Source organism: Symphodus melops, assembly GCF_947650265.1.
Source record: "Symphodus melops genome assembly, chromosome: 23".
NCBI classification, from domain to species: domain Eukaryota; kingdom Metazoa; phylum Chordata; class Actinopteri; order Labriformes; family Labridae; genus Symphodus; species Symphodus melops.
The window spans coordinates 10,654,258-10,673,562 of NC_136713.1; the positions used below are offsets into that span (position 1 = coordinate 10,654,258).

The window sequence follows — 19,305 nt, forward strand, 5'->3', positions numbered from 1 at the left end:
ATTGAATATGTAATGAGTAGAGTCAGAGAGCATGTTTAGATATTTCATGTAAACATGACTTTATTCTAATTCAACACACTAAACACTTTCTAACAGAGACAAATCATCTTACCACAGAGGTTCAGCAGCTCACCTGAAACACAGGACAAACACAGAGGTCAGGATGTGAGTTCATCTTCAACACACTTAGCGTTTACTTCACTTTATCCCACATGACTAACAGACATCAGAAACACGAGGATGTGACGTCAACAGCAAGTCTATCTGAAGAGTCAGCTGCACATTTAAAGACACTGTTCACTTCATTTCACTCTTTTCTTTAGGATTCAGTGAACCCATGTTAGTCCTTTCTCATCCTCCCATTAAACACTAATATAATATGTTCTCTACTTCATGCTTTTAGAAGAAAAGAGAAGACTCATGTGATCTTGTCAAACTTAGCTTCTGATCCACAACCTAAACATTAGATCACTGGCACTAGAGCTCGAATCATGTCAGAAATATCATTGAGCTGTAAAATCATTTCTTTAATCACAGACTCTGTTCTTCGCTGATACAGATGATCAGCCGTGAATGAGTCGTGATTAAAAGGCGCACTGTAGTGGTCACTTTGTTCATCTCACCAGGCTGCTTTTAAAACTGAACTGAAGTCCACAGCTACACAAACTCTTCAGTCTTCATCATGTTGATAAAATAAAATGTTCTTATCTTAAAGCTTCAGCAGAGACTCCGTCATCACTTCAACCATCCTTCCTCTCAACGTGTCGTCCAATCAGGCCGCTGGACTTCCTGCAGAGGAAGAGAAACACATTTTAGATCCTGACGTCAAATACAATAAAGAATATATTTGATAAATACTGAGGATTAATAAGAATACTACGAAGAGCAACCTGTTTTAATAAAGGACATACGATAATTCAAAACTGTGACTAAGTTTTATGATTCACCGATCTATACTTTAACGTTTAGAGTTTGATACAATCATTTGATTATCGTCTATCATTAAAGATTAAGTGTATATACTGAAGGTTAAGAAGCGTTAATTCAAAAACTTGTAGCTGGAATAAAATGTTTATATTGTAAATGTTTCCATTCAATCTGAACTTTAAGACATAATATTCAAAAACTCAAATCATCATTTAAGTTTAAACAGCAAGGACTTATTTTAATTATTACTTAAAATAAAATTGATAAATAAATTGATAACTAGCACTAAAATATATATTGATTAAAAATGTCAAAGACACCAAAAGAAACGTTAAAACATATCAGGGGGTTAAAAGTTGAATTTAAAAAAAAAAAAAAAGAAGACTCAATTAAATACAGGTCTAAGGTAACACTGCATGACATAATTTATGTTACAGTTCAAAGTCCAATATATAATAGCTTTTTAGACTTACAATATTAACTGTTTAAAAAGGAGTTCATTCAACTGCTTATATATCACTTTATTTGTTGTTTACGAGGACATGCTGCATTCAGAGAAATGCATTTTATGGCTTAAATATCATTTTACATACAAAGGGCGCCCTCTGGTGGATATTTGTCAATTCTACAAGGAAATTCATACTAGTAACAACCAGATAGCGCAATTTCCCATTTTAATTAACTAAATCAAACTCTTCAGTCTTTATCATGTTAATCAAATGTTCTTATCTTAAATCTTCAGCAGAGACTCCATCATCACTTCAACGATCCTTCTTCTCAACGTGTCGTCCAATCAGGCCTCAGATCTACAACAACAAAAACAAAAACAGGATATTTCTGAGACACGCTTCTCTTCTTTGTTTTCTCTTCTTACTCTGCACACAACTCGATCAACACTACAGAAACGTGTTTACGCGTAAATGTTTAGCGGAATAAATCAGAGGAACAAACAAACTGGTGGACTCACCTCAACAATCCTCCACAGTCCACTCAGAGTCCATCTGCAGATACCTGCTCACAGCTCACACCTGTATCCCATCACAATCACACACAGCGCCTCCAAACACTCACACCTCTTCTTTCCGTCACTTTCGTATTTTTAACACTTTGACTCAACAACAACACCGTGTTCACTTCATCTTCTCACATTATTCAAAACCAAAGTACAAACTGTTTACTGGTAGCCTTAGCACACGTATTAGCACGCCTTAACATTAACCTGGCTGACGTCACTCTGACGCTCTTCCGGTTCTTCATTTATTTATTTTTTTTGTGCGATCTTACATGCAGACATAAAACAATAAATACTTATAGATATTCATTAGTTCCCAGTAAAGCAAATAAAAGAACTCTACAGATCTCTGTATGGCTCCATAATAGTGTCTGTTTGGGCAGCTTTGTTTTTCTTCATGACTTTCGTTTTCATCAAATTCATTCATAAATATTGTTTTAATGACTAGCACTAAAAAATCTTGACTATAAATGTCAACGACACAAAAAGAAACTTAAAACAAATTTGAGGATTAAAAGTTAAATTTTTAAAAAACGATGAACAAAGACTCCATTAAATATAACTTAACTTATGTGAATACCAGTAACCACCAGATGGCGCCCTTTGTATGTAAAATGATATATTGGCCATAAAATGCTCTTCTCTGAATGCAGTTCCTTGTAGGCTTCACAAACATCCACCAGATGGCGCCAGTTCTCATTTTAATTAACTAAGTTGGTCTAAATGTTATAGCAAAAAAACAATAGGCCAAATTCAAACTTGACTTTGCTGACAGCTACGATTAAATAATGGTCACATGTAAAATACAAAAAGACTGATGACTTACTGAGTATCTACACTTCTGTTTCCCCTGGTTGATCGGAGGAGCTGATAGTCGCACAGGTTTAATCTTAGTCACGTAGGGGGCTTCTAAATGAAAAAAAGGACATATGGTAGCTCTGTGGACTTCTTTATTATGTTTCTCTGAAGTCATAAAAACAGACATGTTACACAAAAAACCTGCATGCATTTATATTAACACAGGTTTTAAGAAGAAATACTAGCAATGCAAACATTCATGCTTCATTATTACAGCATATATCGTCAACTTTTTTGGTCTTTCTACATTTAGACATTCACTCCACTGCAACTACCTTTTCTTAAAAGCTATGAATGGAATGTACTTTTTCTTCTTCTCTAAACAACAATTAAGATGCTACAAACAACATGTTTTATTATAACATCTACATTGTTCTGTGTCTTAACTGGACTTCCACATGATGTGTCCGTCCTCTGTCAGCCTGACTCCTCCGCTGGCCACCAGCTCCATGGCGGCGGGGAACGCTCTGTGCTCGGCTTCCCTGATTCTGTCTGACAGACTCTCCTCTGTGTCTCCGCCCAGCACGGGCACCAGGGCCACGATGATGGCCCCAGCATCCACCTCTTCCTGAACACACAGAAAAAACACAGTACCTGTGTGACTCCTTCAATTAACCAAAATAGAACCGTGTTTTTCCCCGCTCTGTCACACTTACTGCTACAAAGTGCACCGTGCAGCCAGCGACCCGCACTCCAGCCTGCAGAGCCTGTTTCTGTGCATTCACACCCTTGAATGAAGGCAGCAGGGACGGGTGGATGTTCAGCAACTTTCCTGCAGCAACGACAAACAAACTATTTCAAACATCTTCGTGGTGACAGACGCTAAAAATGCAGATAAATTCAGGTACAAACCGTTCCATTTCTTCACAAAACTTCCTGTGAGGATCCTCATGAATCCAGCGAGACACACCAGCTGCACGCTGAACTCTTCCAGCGCACCGTCGATGGTGCCGTCAAACTCTGCTCGGCTCCCGTACAGTTTGTGGTCCACGACCTTGTGAGCACAAACACACACACATTCAGAGTCTCTGTAAATCTTACACTTTTTAAAGACGTCTCACCGGGCTGCTTGTGTGCCAGTGAACCCACGATCCAGGCCTCTTCCTGTGCTTGAACCTGATGAAGGACCCTCTGTGCGTCCACAGGGGACACCACCAGCACCGCTCCCAGGCCGCAGTTGAAGGTGCGAGCCATTTCCTCCTCGCTCAGACCCCCCTCCTTGTGCAGCCACGGAAACACGGCAGGGAAGCTCCATCGAGACGCATCTGAGTCGCACGCAAACACAGAGTATAAAGAAAGAGCTGATGACTTCAACCACACCCATAAAGTTACTCAATGATGAAGGAAACCAAGCTGAATGTGAAAACAAATGTACACAGGTTTCCTGCTACTACCAACTATGCAAATGCAGTATCAAGAAGAGACCCTTTTAATTCTTCACATCAACATTAAATCAACTTTTCAAAGCTCATAATCTGAGCCTTTTAGCTACATTTGCTCATTGCAACACGGGAATGGGTTGCCGACAATTCTTTGGAGAAATTGACGGAATTAAAATCGATTTCATGACTTTGCTAACAAGTGTTTTTAGGGACAACTCATGCCTCTAAGATAATAAAAAAAGCAAGCAAAAGATCTTCCAAATGTTTCCTTTTATTTTTATTTAATCTGGACATGAGCGGTCGACCCACTAACAAACATTTCGATGACGTAGACCTTCACATCGGACAGATCTTGATGCTGTCAGAGCTGGAGCTGAACTGTCCGAGGGCAAAATCCAGACCGACGCCAACTCCACTGCCGACCCCGAATGCGGCGTAAAGCGGCTGGGTGAAGTTAGCGCGGAATGTGTGAAGGTGTGTCATGTTTTCCGCCACGCTGTAGAACGCCAGCGTCCCCACAGATAGGTCCAGGTAGATCCCCAGGCAGGGGGAGTAGGTGACCGGCATGTCCTTCTTCTCATTGTCGTGCATGGCAGAGCAGCAGGTGTCCGACACCTCCATGGTCCAGGACTGGGCGTTGTAGCCGAGCCCGGATCTTGCATCTGAGCCCTTCCTGCTCAACTACACAGATGGAAGAGCCCGTCCTCTCCACTCCACCTCCCAGTAAGAGCGCTGGTCGTACAGCGGGCTCGGGCACATCACCTGGGTCCAGCCGTGGAAACGCCGCGGTGTGTCGAGGTAAGGCTGCGCCGCCCCTTGAAGAGGAGCTTTTGTGTCGCCTTCAGAGAGAACCAGACGTCTGTGGGCTGTGTCGGGGGTCAAGGGTCAAGTTCACAGAGTCTAGGAAAGAGAGGGTTGAATTAAAATGACTGGAGTGTTGACTGTAAATGTGGCCTCATAAAGCGCTCAGAGTTCACTCCGAGCTTCATAACCACTTTCAGCCGCCTCTCGATCAGTCGCTATTTTCACAGCCAGTCGGTACTTTTACAAACCTTTAAAAAACTTTCAGGTCAATAATCTCTCTGTTTTCTTTTTCTCAGAAAATAATCAACATCTCATCTGAAGTCATGGATATTCATATCATTCCGACACAAACGAAGCACTTCAAAACATCATACACAAAAAAGGTATTTCTTTTCATTGCAAACTGCTGACCAGAAAACCACTCAGGTTTTTTTTTACAGCTATTCAGCTGTGTTCTAACTGTTGTCATTTTTTGAACTCATTCCGGGTCTTGCCTACACGGTGAAGGTCAGTTTCTGTCCCGACGAGTGGCATTACTTCTATGACAGTGTTCGGGTTCTTTGCAAGGTTTGGGTCCAAAGATTTGTCCACCTGTGGCGTGTTATGAGTCTTAGGAATAAAAATAGTCATTTAGGAGGACTTAAAAGTTGATGTTCTCATGGTTACTGGTAATTAATCTCTGGTCTCCTTCATCCTTTTTTACACCTTTACTTTGATGATTTTTCTTATTCTTGTTCATTCAACCGACGTGCATTCTTTGTAAGGGGGAAGAGAACCTGTTAATTCCAGTACATGCCTACCCGGTCATTGATGACCTACACATCCCCCCTCACATCCACCTGTCAGAAGTACCACTTGGACAAAGGTGAGTATTTATACCATACAGTCTTGGGCTCTTTAGTGGGCAGATTTTCTGACCTCCTGTCTACCTGAGGACTTTCCTGTCTATTAGTATTTTTTGTTAAATTTAGTCATAAAAAAGTAATCTCATGCTATCTTGTCCACCTGTCTCTAGTGTTTCACATGCTATACCCCTGAAATGCGCTTGTCCTATTGACTTTGAGTTCCAGCTGTTTGTCATTCAACCCAATGAAGCGTTCATCAGTCCTCTTACAGGTATGGACTCAATACATTTTGAGCAGTATAATATGAGGATAAGACGTGTGGCCGACTCCACTGATGGTTGGGCGCAGTGTAGCTGTTTGTCCGGTGGCTGAGAGGCGATCTTTGCCTGGTTGGCTGAAAGTAAGATTAAGACAACATTTCCATCATGGTGACCCCCATCAACTAGATCCCCTCCTGTGTCAAGAGGGATGGTCAAGGGTGGCACGCACCACCCTTGAAATTTGATTGGCCACCCCAAAATCCTAAAATATGATTGGCTATTTGCTTTGTTTTCAAGTCGAGTACTTGTGCTTCGTTCTAGTTGAACTGGGAAGTGTGAAATTCCAAGTTCCACATTTAATATTCGGAAAGTCAGAGTTGTCCAAGCTGCCAGAGTTAGAATCCAACATAGCTACTATGCGGATCAACTGTACGCTGTGGAAATGTGTGTGGACAAACTATCACGCAGTGTGTTATTAGCTAACAAAACTGGAGTAGTTGAGGAGAAACCATCCTATTGGCGTCCTTCCAGACAGATGCTTCCACCCAGGGACTTGCCACTAACTGTGTCAGTAGAAGATATGAAACTCGAATGGCTCAGACAACAGTGGAGTTCACACGCTCCCTCCTTAACAGCAATCAATCTGGAGAAACCATACTTTTGGCGTCCTCCCAGAAATATACTCCCACATGGGAGTGGCCACTAACTGTGCCAGTAGAAGATATCAAACTCGATTGGCTCAGACAACAGTGGAGTTCACAGTTCTGGAGTAACCATACAATTGGCGTCCTCCCAGACAGAAACCGCTTCCCGGGGGAGTGGCCACTAACTGCGTCAGTAGAAGATATCAAAGTCGACTGGCTCAGACAACAGTGAAGTTCACACGCTTACTCCTTAACAGCAATTAGTCTGGAGAAACCATACGATTGGCTTCCTCCAAAACCAATTCTGCCACCCACAGGAGTGGCCAGACAACAGTGGAGTGCACACGCTCTGGAGAAACCATACTATTGGCATCCTCCCAGACATAACTGCAGTCCAGGGAGTTGCCACTAACTCTGTCAGTAGAAGATATCAAAGTCGACTGGCTCAGACAACAGTGCAGTTCACACGCTCCCTCCTTAACAGCAAAGAGTCTGGAGAAACCATACTATTGGCGTCCTCCCAGACAGATTCTGCTGCCCACAGGAGTGGCCACTAACTGTGTCAGTAGAAGATATCAAAGTCGACTGGCTCAGACAACAGTGGAGTTCACACACTCCCGACTTAACAGCAATCAGTCTGGAGAAACCATACTATTGTAGTCCTCCCAGACAGATTCTGCTGCCCACAGGAGTGGCCACTAACTGTGCCAGTAGAAGATATCAAACTCGATTGGCTCAGACAACAGTGGAGTTTACACGCTCTGGAGAAATCATACTATTGGCGTCCTCCCAGACAGATACTCCCACCGGGGGAATGGCCATGAACTGTGCCAGGAGAAGATATGAAACTCGAATGGCTCAGACAACAGTGGAGTTCACACGCTCTCTCCATAACAGCAATCAATCTGGAGAAACCATACTTTTGGCGTCCTCCCAGAAATATACTCCCACATGGGAGTGGCCACTAACTGTGCCAGTAGAAGATATTAAACTCGACTGGCTCAGACAACAGTGGAGTTCAGACACTCCCTCCCTAACAGCAATCTCTCTGGAGAAACCATACTATTGGCATCTTCCCAGAGAGATGCTGCCGCCCACTGGAGTGGCCACTAACTGGGCCAGTAGAAGATATCAAAGTCGAATGGCTCAGACAATAGTGGAGTTCACACGCTCTGGAGAAACCATACTATTGGTGTCCTCCCAGACAGATGCTCCCACAGGGGTATGGCCACTAACTGTTCCACTAGAAGATATCAAGTTGACTGGCTCAGACAACAGTGGAGTTCACACACTCCCTAACAGCAATCATTCTGGAGAAACCATACTATTGGCATCCTCCCAGACAGATATGGCTGCCCAGGGAGTTGCCACTAACTTTGTCAGTAGAAGATATCAAACTCGACTTGCTCAGAATACAGTGGAGTTCACACGCTCCCTCCTTCACAGCAATGAGTCTGGAGAAACCATACTATTGGCGTCCTCCCAGACAGATACCGCTTCGGGGGGAGTGGCCACTAACTTTGCCAGTAGAAGATATCAAACTCGATTGGCTCAGACAACAGTGGAATTCACACGCTCCCTCATTAACAGCAATAATTCTGGAGAAACCATACTATTGGCATCCTTCCAGACATAACTGCCGCCCAGGGAGTGGCCACAAACTGTGTCAGTAGAAGATATCAAAGTCGACTAGCTCAGACAACAGTGTACTTCACATGCTCTGGAGAAACCATACTATTGGTGTCCTCCCACACAGATACTCCAACAGGGGAATGGCCACTAACTGTTCCAGTAGAAGATATCAAACTCGCCTGGCTCAGACAACAGTGGAGTTCACACGCTCTAGAGAAATCATACTATTGGTGTCCTCCCAGACAGATACTCCCACAGGGGTATGGCCACTAACTGTTCCAGTAGAAGATATCAAGTCGACTGGCTCAGACAACAGTGGAGTTCCCATGCTCCCTCCTTAACAGCAATGAATCTGGAGAAACCTTGCTTTTGGCGTTCTCCCAGACATATACTCCCACAGGGGAGTGGCCACTAACTGTGCCAGTAGAAGATATCAAACTCGATTGGCTCAGACTACAGTGGAGTTCACAGTTTTGGAGTAACCATACAATTGGTGTCCTCCCAGACAGATACTGCCACCCGGGGGAGTTGCCACTAACTATTCCAGTAGAAGATATTAAAGTCGACTGGCTCAGACAACAGTGGAGTTCAGACACTCCCTCCCTAACAGCAATCTCTCTGGAGAAACCATACTATTGGCATCTTCCCAGAGAGATGCTGCCGCCCACTGGAGTGGCCACTAACTGTGCCAGTAAAAGATATCAAAGTGGACTGGCTCAGACAACAGTGGAGTTCCCATGCTCCCTCCTTAACAGCAATGAATCTGGAGAAACCTTGCTTTTGGCGTTCTCCCAGACATATACTCCCACAGGGGAGTGGCCACTAACTGGGCCAGTAGAAGATATCAAACTCGACTGGCTCAGACAACAGTGGAGTTCACACACTCCCGCCTTAACAGCAATCAGTCTGGAGAAACCATACTTGTGACGTCATCCCAGACAGATTCTGCTACCCACAGGAGTGGCCACTAACTGTGCCAGTAGAAGATATCAAAGTCGACTGGCTCATACAACAGTGGAATTCACACGCTCCCTCCTGAACAGCAATCAGCCTGGAGAAACCATACGATTGCCGTCCTCCCAGACAAAACTGATGCCCAGGGAGTTGCCACTAACTGTTCCAATAGAAAATATCAAACTCGATTGGCTCAGACAACAGTTGAGTTCACACGCTCCCTCCTTAACAGCAATCATTCTGGAGAAACCATACTTGTGGCGTCATCCCAGACAGATACCGCTTCCCGGGGGAGTTGCCACTAACTGTTCCAATAGAAAATATCAAACTCGATTGGCTCAGACAACAGTGGAATTCACACGCTCACTCCTTAACAGCAATCAGTCTGGAGAAACCATACTATTGGCGTCCTCCCAGACAGATACTCCCACCGGGGGAGTGGCCATGAACTGTGCCAGTAGAAGATATGAAACTCGAATGGCTCAGACAACAGTGGAGTTCACACGCTCCCTCCTTAACAGCAATCATTCTGGAGAAACCATACTTTTGGAGTCCTCCCAGAAATATACTCCCACATGGGAGTGGCCACTAACTGGGCCAGTAGAAGATATCAAAGTCGACTGGCTCAGACAGTGGAGTTCACACACTCCCTCCCGAACAGCAATAATTCTGGAGAAACCATACTATTGGCATCCTCCCAGACATAACTGCCGCCAAGGGAGTGGCCACAAACTGTGTCAGTAGAGGATATCAAAGTCGACTGGCACAGACAACAGTGGACTTCACACGCTCTGGAGAAACCATACTATTGGTGTCCTCCCAGACAGATACTCCCACAGGGGAATGGCCACTAACTGTTCCACTAGAAGATATCAAAGTCGACTGGCTCATACAACAGTGGAATTCACACGCTCACTCCTTAACAGCAATCAGTCTGGAGAAACCATACTATTGGCGTCCTCCCAGACATAACTGCCGCCCAGGGAGTGGCCACTAACTGTGTCAGTAGAAGATATCAAACTCGACTGGCTCAGACAACAGTTGAGTTCACACGCTCCCTCCTTAACAGCAATCATTCTGGAGAAACCATACTTGTGGCGTCATCCCAGACAGATACCGCTTCCCGGGGGAGTGGCCACCAACTGTGCCAGTAGAAGATATCAAACTCGATTGGCTCAGACAACAGTGGAATTCACACGCTCCCTCCATAACAGCAATGAGTCTGGAGAAACCATACTATTGGCGTCCTCCCAGACATAACTGCCGCCCAGGGAGTGGCCACTAACTGTGTCAGTAGAAGATATCAAAGTCGACTGGCTCAGACAACAGTGGAGTTCACACGCTCTGGAGAAACCATACTATTGGTGTTCTCACAGACAGATACTCCCATAGGGGAATGGCCACTAACTGTTCCACTAGAAGATATCAAAGTCGACTGGCTCATACAACAGTGGGGTTCACACACTCCCTCCCTAACAGCAATCATTCTGGAGAAACCATACGATTGGCATCCTCCCAGACATAACTGCAGGTCAGGGAGTGGCCACTAACTCTGTCAGTAGAATATATCAAAGTCGATTGGCTCAGACAACAGTGGAATTCACACGCTCCCTCCTGAACAGCAATCAGCCTGGAGAAACCATACTATTGGCGTCCTCCCAGACAAAACTGCTGCCCAGGGAGTTGCCACTAACTGTTCCAATAGAAAATATCAAAGTCGCCTGGCTTAGACAACAGTGGAGTTCACACGCTCCCACCTTAACAGCACTGAGTCTGGAGAAACTCGCGTGCCGGCGAGTCAGCTTCTCCATCATGAATGTGCACAGTTACTGTAACTTACCAAAGATTCAGATAAATGGTATTCAAAGGAACAGCCAGGATCTGCAGCACCGCATCAAGTCAATTCATCAGAGAGCATCATTTGTATTTAACATACCATCATTTGTATTTAACATACCACCTTGATCAGTGACGTAAACTCCAGGTCATGAACATCATCTTTGGTGCTGTTTTCTAGGTTTCCAGTCAAAAGGAAATTGCGGCACCATTCTTGTAAGAACTTTGGCGCTGGGAAACAGAAGCAGCACTTCTGAAATTAGAGTAATTTAAGGAGTATTTGGGCATTTCCCCCCTGCCATCCTCTCCCTCAAACAGCCCAGTCTCTATGCCAGCAATCATGTCTCGGGACATTATGGAGTGAATTTTTTTTTAAATTGATTAATCAATCAATGAATCAATTATTCAAAGACGTACACAGAAAATCCTTTTTACTAACTTCAGGAACAATTTGGCCTTCCCTCATATGACTTCTACAGATATTTGTAAATGAGGCACAACATTATAAATCTGAAAGAAAAAGAACAAATTAGTAAAAATCCAAACTGTACAGAACAATATTTTATTAACATGGCAGAAAAACGACTTCCATCAGGTAAATATGTTTCCCATCTCTATAAAAGACTTGAGTCAGACGGTGGAGAGAATACTTATCAAATCAAAGAAAAATGAGAACTGGAAACTAATACCATTCTAGAAGACGAATATTGGGATCAAATGTTCAACAACACCCATAAAAGGTATCAACAGTCAGCAGTGGACACAAATCAACTGGAAAGTCAAAATCAATTTGAAGTTGTGTTACAGATCCCTCTGCTGCCCTCTGCTGGAGACAATGCAGTAAAATAGGTGATCTTATGAACATACTCTGGGACTGTCCAGTTATTTCAAAATACTGGAAAAATATTCAAGAGGAGAAAATTATGAAAAGTGAAATTCCATTAAAAGGTTCAGTTCAATCTACTTTGTGCTATACCTGATGATATGTTCACTGCTGACCAAAGATATATTCTGAATATTTAATTATTGGTCACCAAGAAAAATAAAACAGCAAAATGGAAGAATGTTAAACCACCGAATGTGGCTGAATGGAAGCAAAGATTGAGACAAGTTTATCTCATGGACAAAATGACAGCATCATTACAGATGAACAGGGAGCGTTTTGATTGGAGGTGGAGCACAGTCGGAAAATACCTGACAAAGTGAAAAAACTTGGGCTGTCAAGGTTGAACTCTAAGTCGTGGAAATGAGCCCTGTTAATTTCTCTTTATTATTAAGTTGCATGATGTGCATCATAAGACAGAGTTGCATCATATGCAGCAGTGTCTATGTATGCAGTATGTTTTGTACCTGCCTTTATTTTGTTTTGTTTTTTCTCTGTTGTTTTGCATCACTGATCTTGTCTCAAATTCTGTTCTATGTCTTGTGGGAAAAAAAAGATAACATTTTCAAAACAAAAATTTTTGAACTACCTTCAAGTGTCATTCCCAGCCACTCCCATGAATTGAACCTTTCAGGGGTGGACTGGGGAGCTTTTCTTCTGGCACTGCCACAGCATCAGTCCACGTTCCAGGAGATCCATTCTAGACACGTGTGACCCGTGTATAAGTTCTGCGTTGTGTACTGATGTTTCGGCAATGTCTCAGGAGACAGTTTGTAGTTCTTGTATTCTGTATTCAACAGATAAAAGTACAATCAACAGGTCGTGTGAGGAGTCAAGCATCTCCCCTCTGAGCAGATTAATAATATGAAGCCAGCAAATCGGTTCCTTTTGACATCTACACCGAAAAATCCATAACATTAATATTTACATCAATCACAGCTGCTCTACATCAATCAATTAACAACTGACATACATTAAGCCTGAAAAACACCTCTCCATACCTGTATTTAACAGATAAAAGTATAATCAATCAGCCGCTAATGTTTGCTACCAAACTAATTAATGACATTATATATGATATTTGTCACGGATCAGAGGAAGAGACCCAAACGCACGACTCAAATTCAAATTTCCATTTAAAAAAAAAAACAGTTTAAAATCCATTTTAATTGTACGCAGGGTTCGGTACACGGGAGTCAAAAACTAACAGGTTCAGATTCCAAAAGTCAAGACAGAAACATGCTGGAACGCAGACACTGGAACAAGATGACATAGAGACAAAAATACAAGACGACAGACAGACATTATATACTGAACAGGGGGTGGAGTTAACAAGACACAGGTGAGACACATCAGGTAATCAGATAGGAGGGAAACAAGGAACAAAGAGAACAAGACCAGAAACTGAGGACAAGAACAAAGTAAAACACAAACACTGAAAACACCAAAACCAGATATATAAAATATAACAGGAAACACCAAAGACTAACGTAATTACCAGACTATGAAATATTAAACCACACAAGGGAAACACTTATGACAAGACAAAGACTAAATATACAAATCAGAAACACTTGGACACAGGGAAACACTTTGAATACATGACAACTAAAAACAAGACAGGACATCAAGATCATGACAATATTGAAAACCTTACAAAAATGATACAGGATAAATCGAATATGATCAGAAACAGAAGACCACCGTTTGATTCCATCTAAACAATAAAAATGAGTTTATTGACGGAGCATGAGTCATCATTGACCGACCACTGACCAAACATCTGTGTCATTTAAGTATGTTGCAAAAAGAGTAGCCCATTCCACATGTACCTGTGTATGTGAAATCAGTGAACTAACACAGCTGTGTCTCTACTCGGGCTGTAACGCTACACAAACATTTGAGTTGGGTACGGTTCTCAGTTTTTGAAAGACAAAGACAGAGACACACACTCTGTGTATTCTTCAGTTCATTCAGTTTTATGATCACCATACTATCATCATAACATTCACCCAACATTTAATTTAATTGAACATATCGATGAGTATAAACTCCAGGCAGTATTGTTGAGTCTTGGTGCGGTAAAAGCCTTCGATCGGCTCAACTGGGACTCTTTATAGACTCCGTAGTTTTCTCTGGTCCTCTCCCTAATTTGACCAGTGATGACATGTATAGCCACATGTCTTCATTCAACCGCTGGCTATCGAGGTGGTGTCCAGCAAACGATGTGGGCTTCATAGATAACTGGCAGTCCTTTTGGGGAAAGCCTGGTCTGCTAGCTAGAGATGGCATCCATCCTACTCTGGTTGGTGCAGCTCTATTATCTAGAAACGTAGCAGAGTTTATTAGTCCCAAACCCTGACAACTCATCAGAGTTCAGACCAGGATGCAGAGCTGCAGTCTTACACACTTCTCTGCGCTTCCTTTAGATCTGTGTACCTGCCACTATAGCTGTCCTTGTGACTGTAAATCTAACTGTAACTCAGTTGGACTCGCACCTGGTGAGGTGGATCACGGACTACCTCACAGAGAGACCACAGTACGTCAGACTGAAGGACTGCACATCAGACACTGTGGTCAGCAGCACCGGTGCACCACAGGGGACTGTGCTCTCCCCCGCCCTGTTCACCCTGTACACCTCTGACTTCCAGTATAACTCTGAGCTCTGCCACATGCAGAAATACTCGGACGACACTGCAAGAGTTGGTTGTGTCAGGGATGGACAGGAGGAGGAGTACAGGAGCCTGATCGAGGACTTTGTGACGTGGTGCAGTGACAACCATCTGCAGCTAAACACCTCCAAGACCAAGGAGATGGTGGTGGACTTCCGAAGGAACAAACCACATCTAGAACCTGTTTCCATCGGGGGGGTCGACGTGGAGGTGGTCAGGACCTACGGGTATCTGGGGCTTTTTTCACTTTTTTCTCACTCCTCATCCACACCGCTGACCTCAGAGTCAGCCTCCAGTTGGACACTTTAATGCATATTGATAGTCACCTTACTGAGCACAGGTCACTTTAATGGTAATCACTCTAATCATCTGGTTCCATCCTACTGTATTGTTATGCTACATCTGTAATGGTTGACATGAACACCCTAACTAGGTCAAGTTTCACTCTATTGTCTTCAACACTTAATGCTAATCTGCTCCTCAATAGTTGGGTACTTAAATGGCAATCACCCTAATCACCCCTGGTTTCACCTCATTGTTTAGGACACTCAATGCTAATCACTGCTCACTACTCCTGCATTGACTGTTTAACGACTGTTCAACGACTGTACTCACACCTCGGGCATAAGCTCAAAAACCTCTGTACATACACATGTAACCAGTTTCTTTCTTCTTGTTTGGGGGATTATTGTATAGAGAGGGGAGGGGGACAGCGGGTGTGTATTGTAACCGATGTCTTGTATTGTAACCAATGTCTTGTGTCCTGCCTGTCTGTTTACTGCTACTGGATGCCCTGAATTTCCCTCGGGATCTATCTATCTATCTATCTATCTATCTATCTATCTATCTATCTATCTATCTATCTATCTATCTATCTATCTATCTATCTATCTATCTATCTATCTATCTATCTATCTATCTATCTATCTATCTATCTATCTATCTATCTATCTATCTATCTATCTATCTATCTATCTATCTATCTATCTATCTATCTATCTATCTATCTATCTATCTATCTATATCTTAGTGCTGCTTTTGACACAATTGACCATCAGATTCTGTTACAGAGACTAGAACAATTGCTTGGAGTTACAGGGACTGCTTTAAGTTGGTTTAGATCCTATTTATCAGACAGATCTCAGTTTGTGCATGTTCACGATGAGTCCTCTATGTACACCAAAGTTAGCCATGGAGTGCCTCAAGGATCAGTGCTTGGTCCGATTCTATTTACGTTATATATGCTTCCTCTAGGTAGTATTATGAGAAAACACTCCATAAACTTTCATTGCTATGCAGACGATACTCAGCTCTACATAGCAATGAAGCCAGAAGACACCAACCAGCTTCGTAAACTAGAAGCCTGCCTCAAGGACATCAGGACCTGGATGACCAGAAACTTCTTACTGCTCAACTCAGACAAGACTGAAGTTTTAGTGATTGGACCTAAGAACCTTAGAGAGACTTTCTCTGCCGATATGACGGCCCTTAGTAGTATTAGCGTGGCCTCTAGTACCACTGTTAGGAACCTAGGAGTTCTGTTTGATCAGGATATGTCCTTTGATTCATACATTAAACAAATTTCAAGGACAGCTTATTTTCACCTTCGTAATATCTCTAAGATCAGGCAGATCAGGTTGGATTACTGTAATTCTATTTTAGCAGGGTGCTATGGTAAATCTCTAAAGACCCTCCAACTCGTCCAAAACGCTGCAGCTCGTGTTCTGACTAGAACTAGGAAAAGGGACCACATTACTCCTGTATTGGCTTCTCTCCATTGGCTCCCTATAAAATCTAGAATAGAATTTAAAATCCTTCTTCTCACCTACAAAGCTCTAAACGGTCAGGCACCATCCTATCTTAAAGAGTTAATTGTACCGTACTATCCAACAAGAACATTACGTTCCCAGAATGCAGGCCTGCTCGTGGTGCCTATAGTCTCTAAAAGTACTATGGGAGGTAGAGCCTTTAGTTATCAGGCACAGCTCCTTTGGAATCGTCTACCAGTCGGGGTCCGGGAGACAGACACACGAGGTACTTTTAAGAATAGATTTAAAACTTTTCTTTTTGATAGGTCTTATAGTTAGGGCTGGCTTAGGACCAGCTCATAGCTATGCTGCTATAGGCCTAGACTACCGGGGGAACTGGCACCAGGATCTCTTATCTCTCTCTCCCTCTTTCTCTCCCAGCTTTCATATCTTATTACTGCTTGTCACTATCTTTATATTCTAACCTCTCCCTTTTCTGGGAGCTCCTGAGCTCTCTTAGGTTCCTTGAGACTGTTGGTGAGGATGGCCTGCCCAAACAGGCTATTCTTCTTTCTGCATCTTGTCCCATCTCCCCCATCCCATTTTCAAGCCCAGCACAGTTTAGCAGATGGCTGTTCCGTCATGAGCCCGGGTCTGCTGAAGATTTCTGCCTGTTAAAAGGAAGTTTTTTCTTGCCACGCTATGATGGATTAAGCTGGGCTCTTGTAATATAGATACATATATGGTATTATAGATACATAAGTAAGGTCCTTTACCTTCTTTTTGTAAACATAACAATGAGCATGGTCTTGTTACCTGCTCTTTTGTTAATGTTAACAGACAAACAGTAAGGTCCTTTACCTGCTTTTGTAAAGTGTCTCGAGATAACGCCTGTTATGAATTGACGCTACATAAATAAAGATTGATTGATTGATTGATTATAGAGTAGGAGAACATTTTGGATTTCAGCAGACCTTCGGACTATTCAAGCACTTCATATAAGCCCAAGTGCAAGTATCAAAGTGAACGGAGCCATATCAGTATCAAAGTCATGTCAGTTAGACAGAGGGGATGCCCAATAAGCCCCTTACTGTCAGCCATCTTTATTGACGCTTTAAGCCAAGCCACCACTCAAGACAATAATATTAAAGGTATAAAACGTGAGCCAGGCACAAGAGGTGGTTTTATATGTTAATAAAAGAAAGAGTAAAAACAAGTCGAACATTATGGTTATATGATATATGGAAAAAGAAACAGAGTCAGATAAAGTAACAATAAATTTAAGCATTGCTTACTTCTTTCTCATCTTTAAACAACACAAATAAAATACTTGAGAGTGAACATCCTGAAAGTTTTTGACTCATTTATATGAACTCGACTACAGGAGTATACAGGAGGAAGTAAGGAGATGGAGTTCCAATATGAAGCTTGGAGTGGAGGATGGAGTCTGTTAGAATGAACATCTTGTCCAGAATCTTCTGTTTGTTTCAGACTCTTCCAATAGAAATAAGAGAGAAACAGTTCAATGAGTGGGATAGACTAATATCACGGTACATATGGCGAGGGAAAAGACCAAGGAGAAGATTTCAAACTCTTCAACTGCAGAAGAAGAAGGGCGGTCTAAGACATTATTATATATCTGCACAGTTGAGAACCCTGGTTTGCTGGTGCAGATCTGATTATTAAGCCAGATGGAAAACTATTGAAGAGAAGTTGTCAGAGAGCGTCCCAATCCAGGCATGTTCAGGGGATCAAAGATTGGTTGAAAAGCTCCTGGATAAAAGTAATAGCTGGATGAATTGATCCCTGAAAACATGGTTCAGTATTATCAGCAAGACTGGCCTGTCTGATGAAATAAAGATACTGAGGTGGTGCTGGCATGACCCCGACTTCACCCCCAACAAACTGGATTTTCTTACAAGGGATGGACAAAACAAGGCCTCTCCTCTTACTCTTCTTTTTTGAACCAGCAAACATTTCCAAACACTGACAAGTGATATTAAGAATGAATTTGTTACAGTGAAAAAGTGATTGACAGAATGAGATTTGAGAGAATGTTTTGGCGCTTGGACTCTATGGGGTGGAAGATGCGATTTAGTGATGAAGTCCTGCTCGTCATTAGGATAGATCCCCCCATGGAGTCCAGACCCTGGTGGTGGAGGACTGATTTGATGAGACCGAGTTGGAGAAGAATTGATGGGAGTTGACTCTGCTTCTGAAGATGGCGGTGATGGGGAGGTGGAGGGGCGCACAAGCCAGCTTGAAAGAACTAGGGGAAAAAAGGATCATATTTAAAAGGAGAGCTGAACGATGATAGGCCGAAAACGAAGGAGGAACGCTGCGCCATTGGTTAGATGAGGTCCGGTGACAAAACAGCTGATTAACCCACGGACGGCCCAAACTGACAGCTCGAGAATGACAGCGGAAATGAGATAGCGTGAAAAGGGTGACTGAGAAACCTGATTGTGGATCACTTAAAGTCTTCCTTACTGAACTTTCGCTAAGCTTCATTTAGTCATCCGTATTTTTCAACGCCTGTACGCTGAGTGCAAACACTTTGATCTGTTTTTCTCCTCGCCTCCTAAAACACAGCATTTTTATTTAAAATGTGAGCAATTCCCACTTTGTCAGGTAATCTATGACAGATAAGAAATTTTATTACAAAGTGAAATAGACTTCTTAGCTGTGTCCCCTCCATTGAGATGGTGTCTTTGTTGTTCGGTGTTGTCTAGAAATCGCCTGCATGATGTTGCCACAAAAATGAAGTTCAATTTAAGGAGTTTTGGATTCCAGCTGAAAAACGTATCCTATTGTGGGATAGCCCGAGGAAGGTGGGAACTTTGGACTG

At 42.8% G+C, this 19,305-nt stretch overlaps 2 long non-coding RNA genes across 2 annotated transcripts in view; both read left to right on the forward strand.

The window, feature by feature from the left end:
* Window positions 1-19,305, forward strand: part of LOC306818490 — a 71,592-nt gene that overhangs the window by 7,626 nt on the left and 44,661 nt on the right. The window lies entirely within an intron of this gene.
* On the forward strand, window positions 5,460-6,433 carry LOC306818487. Its single transcript, XR_013778255.1, has 3 exons — window positions 5,460-5,550; window positions 5,748-5,848; window positions 5,999-6,433. It is a non-coding gene; the product is annotated as an uncharacterized lncRNA (long non-coding RNA).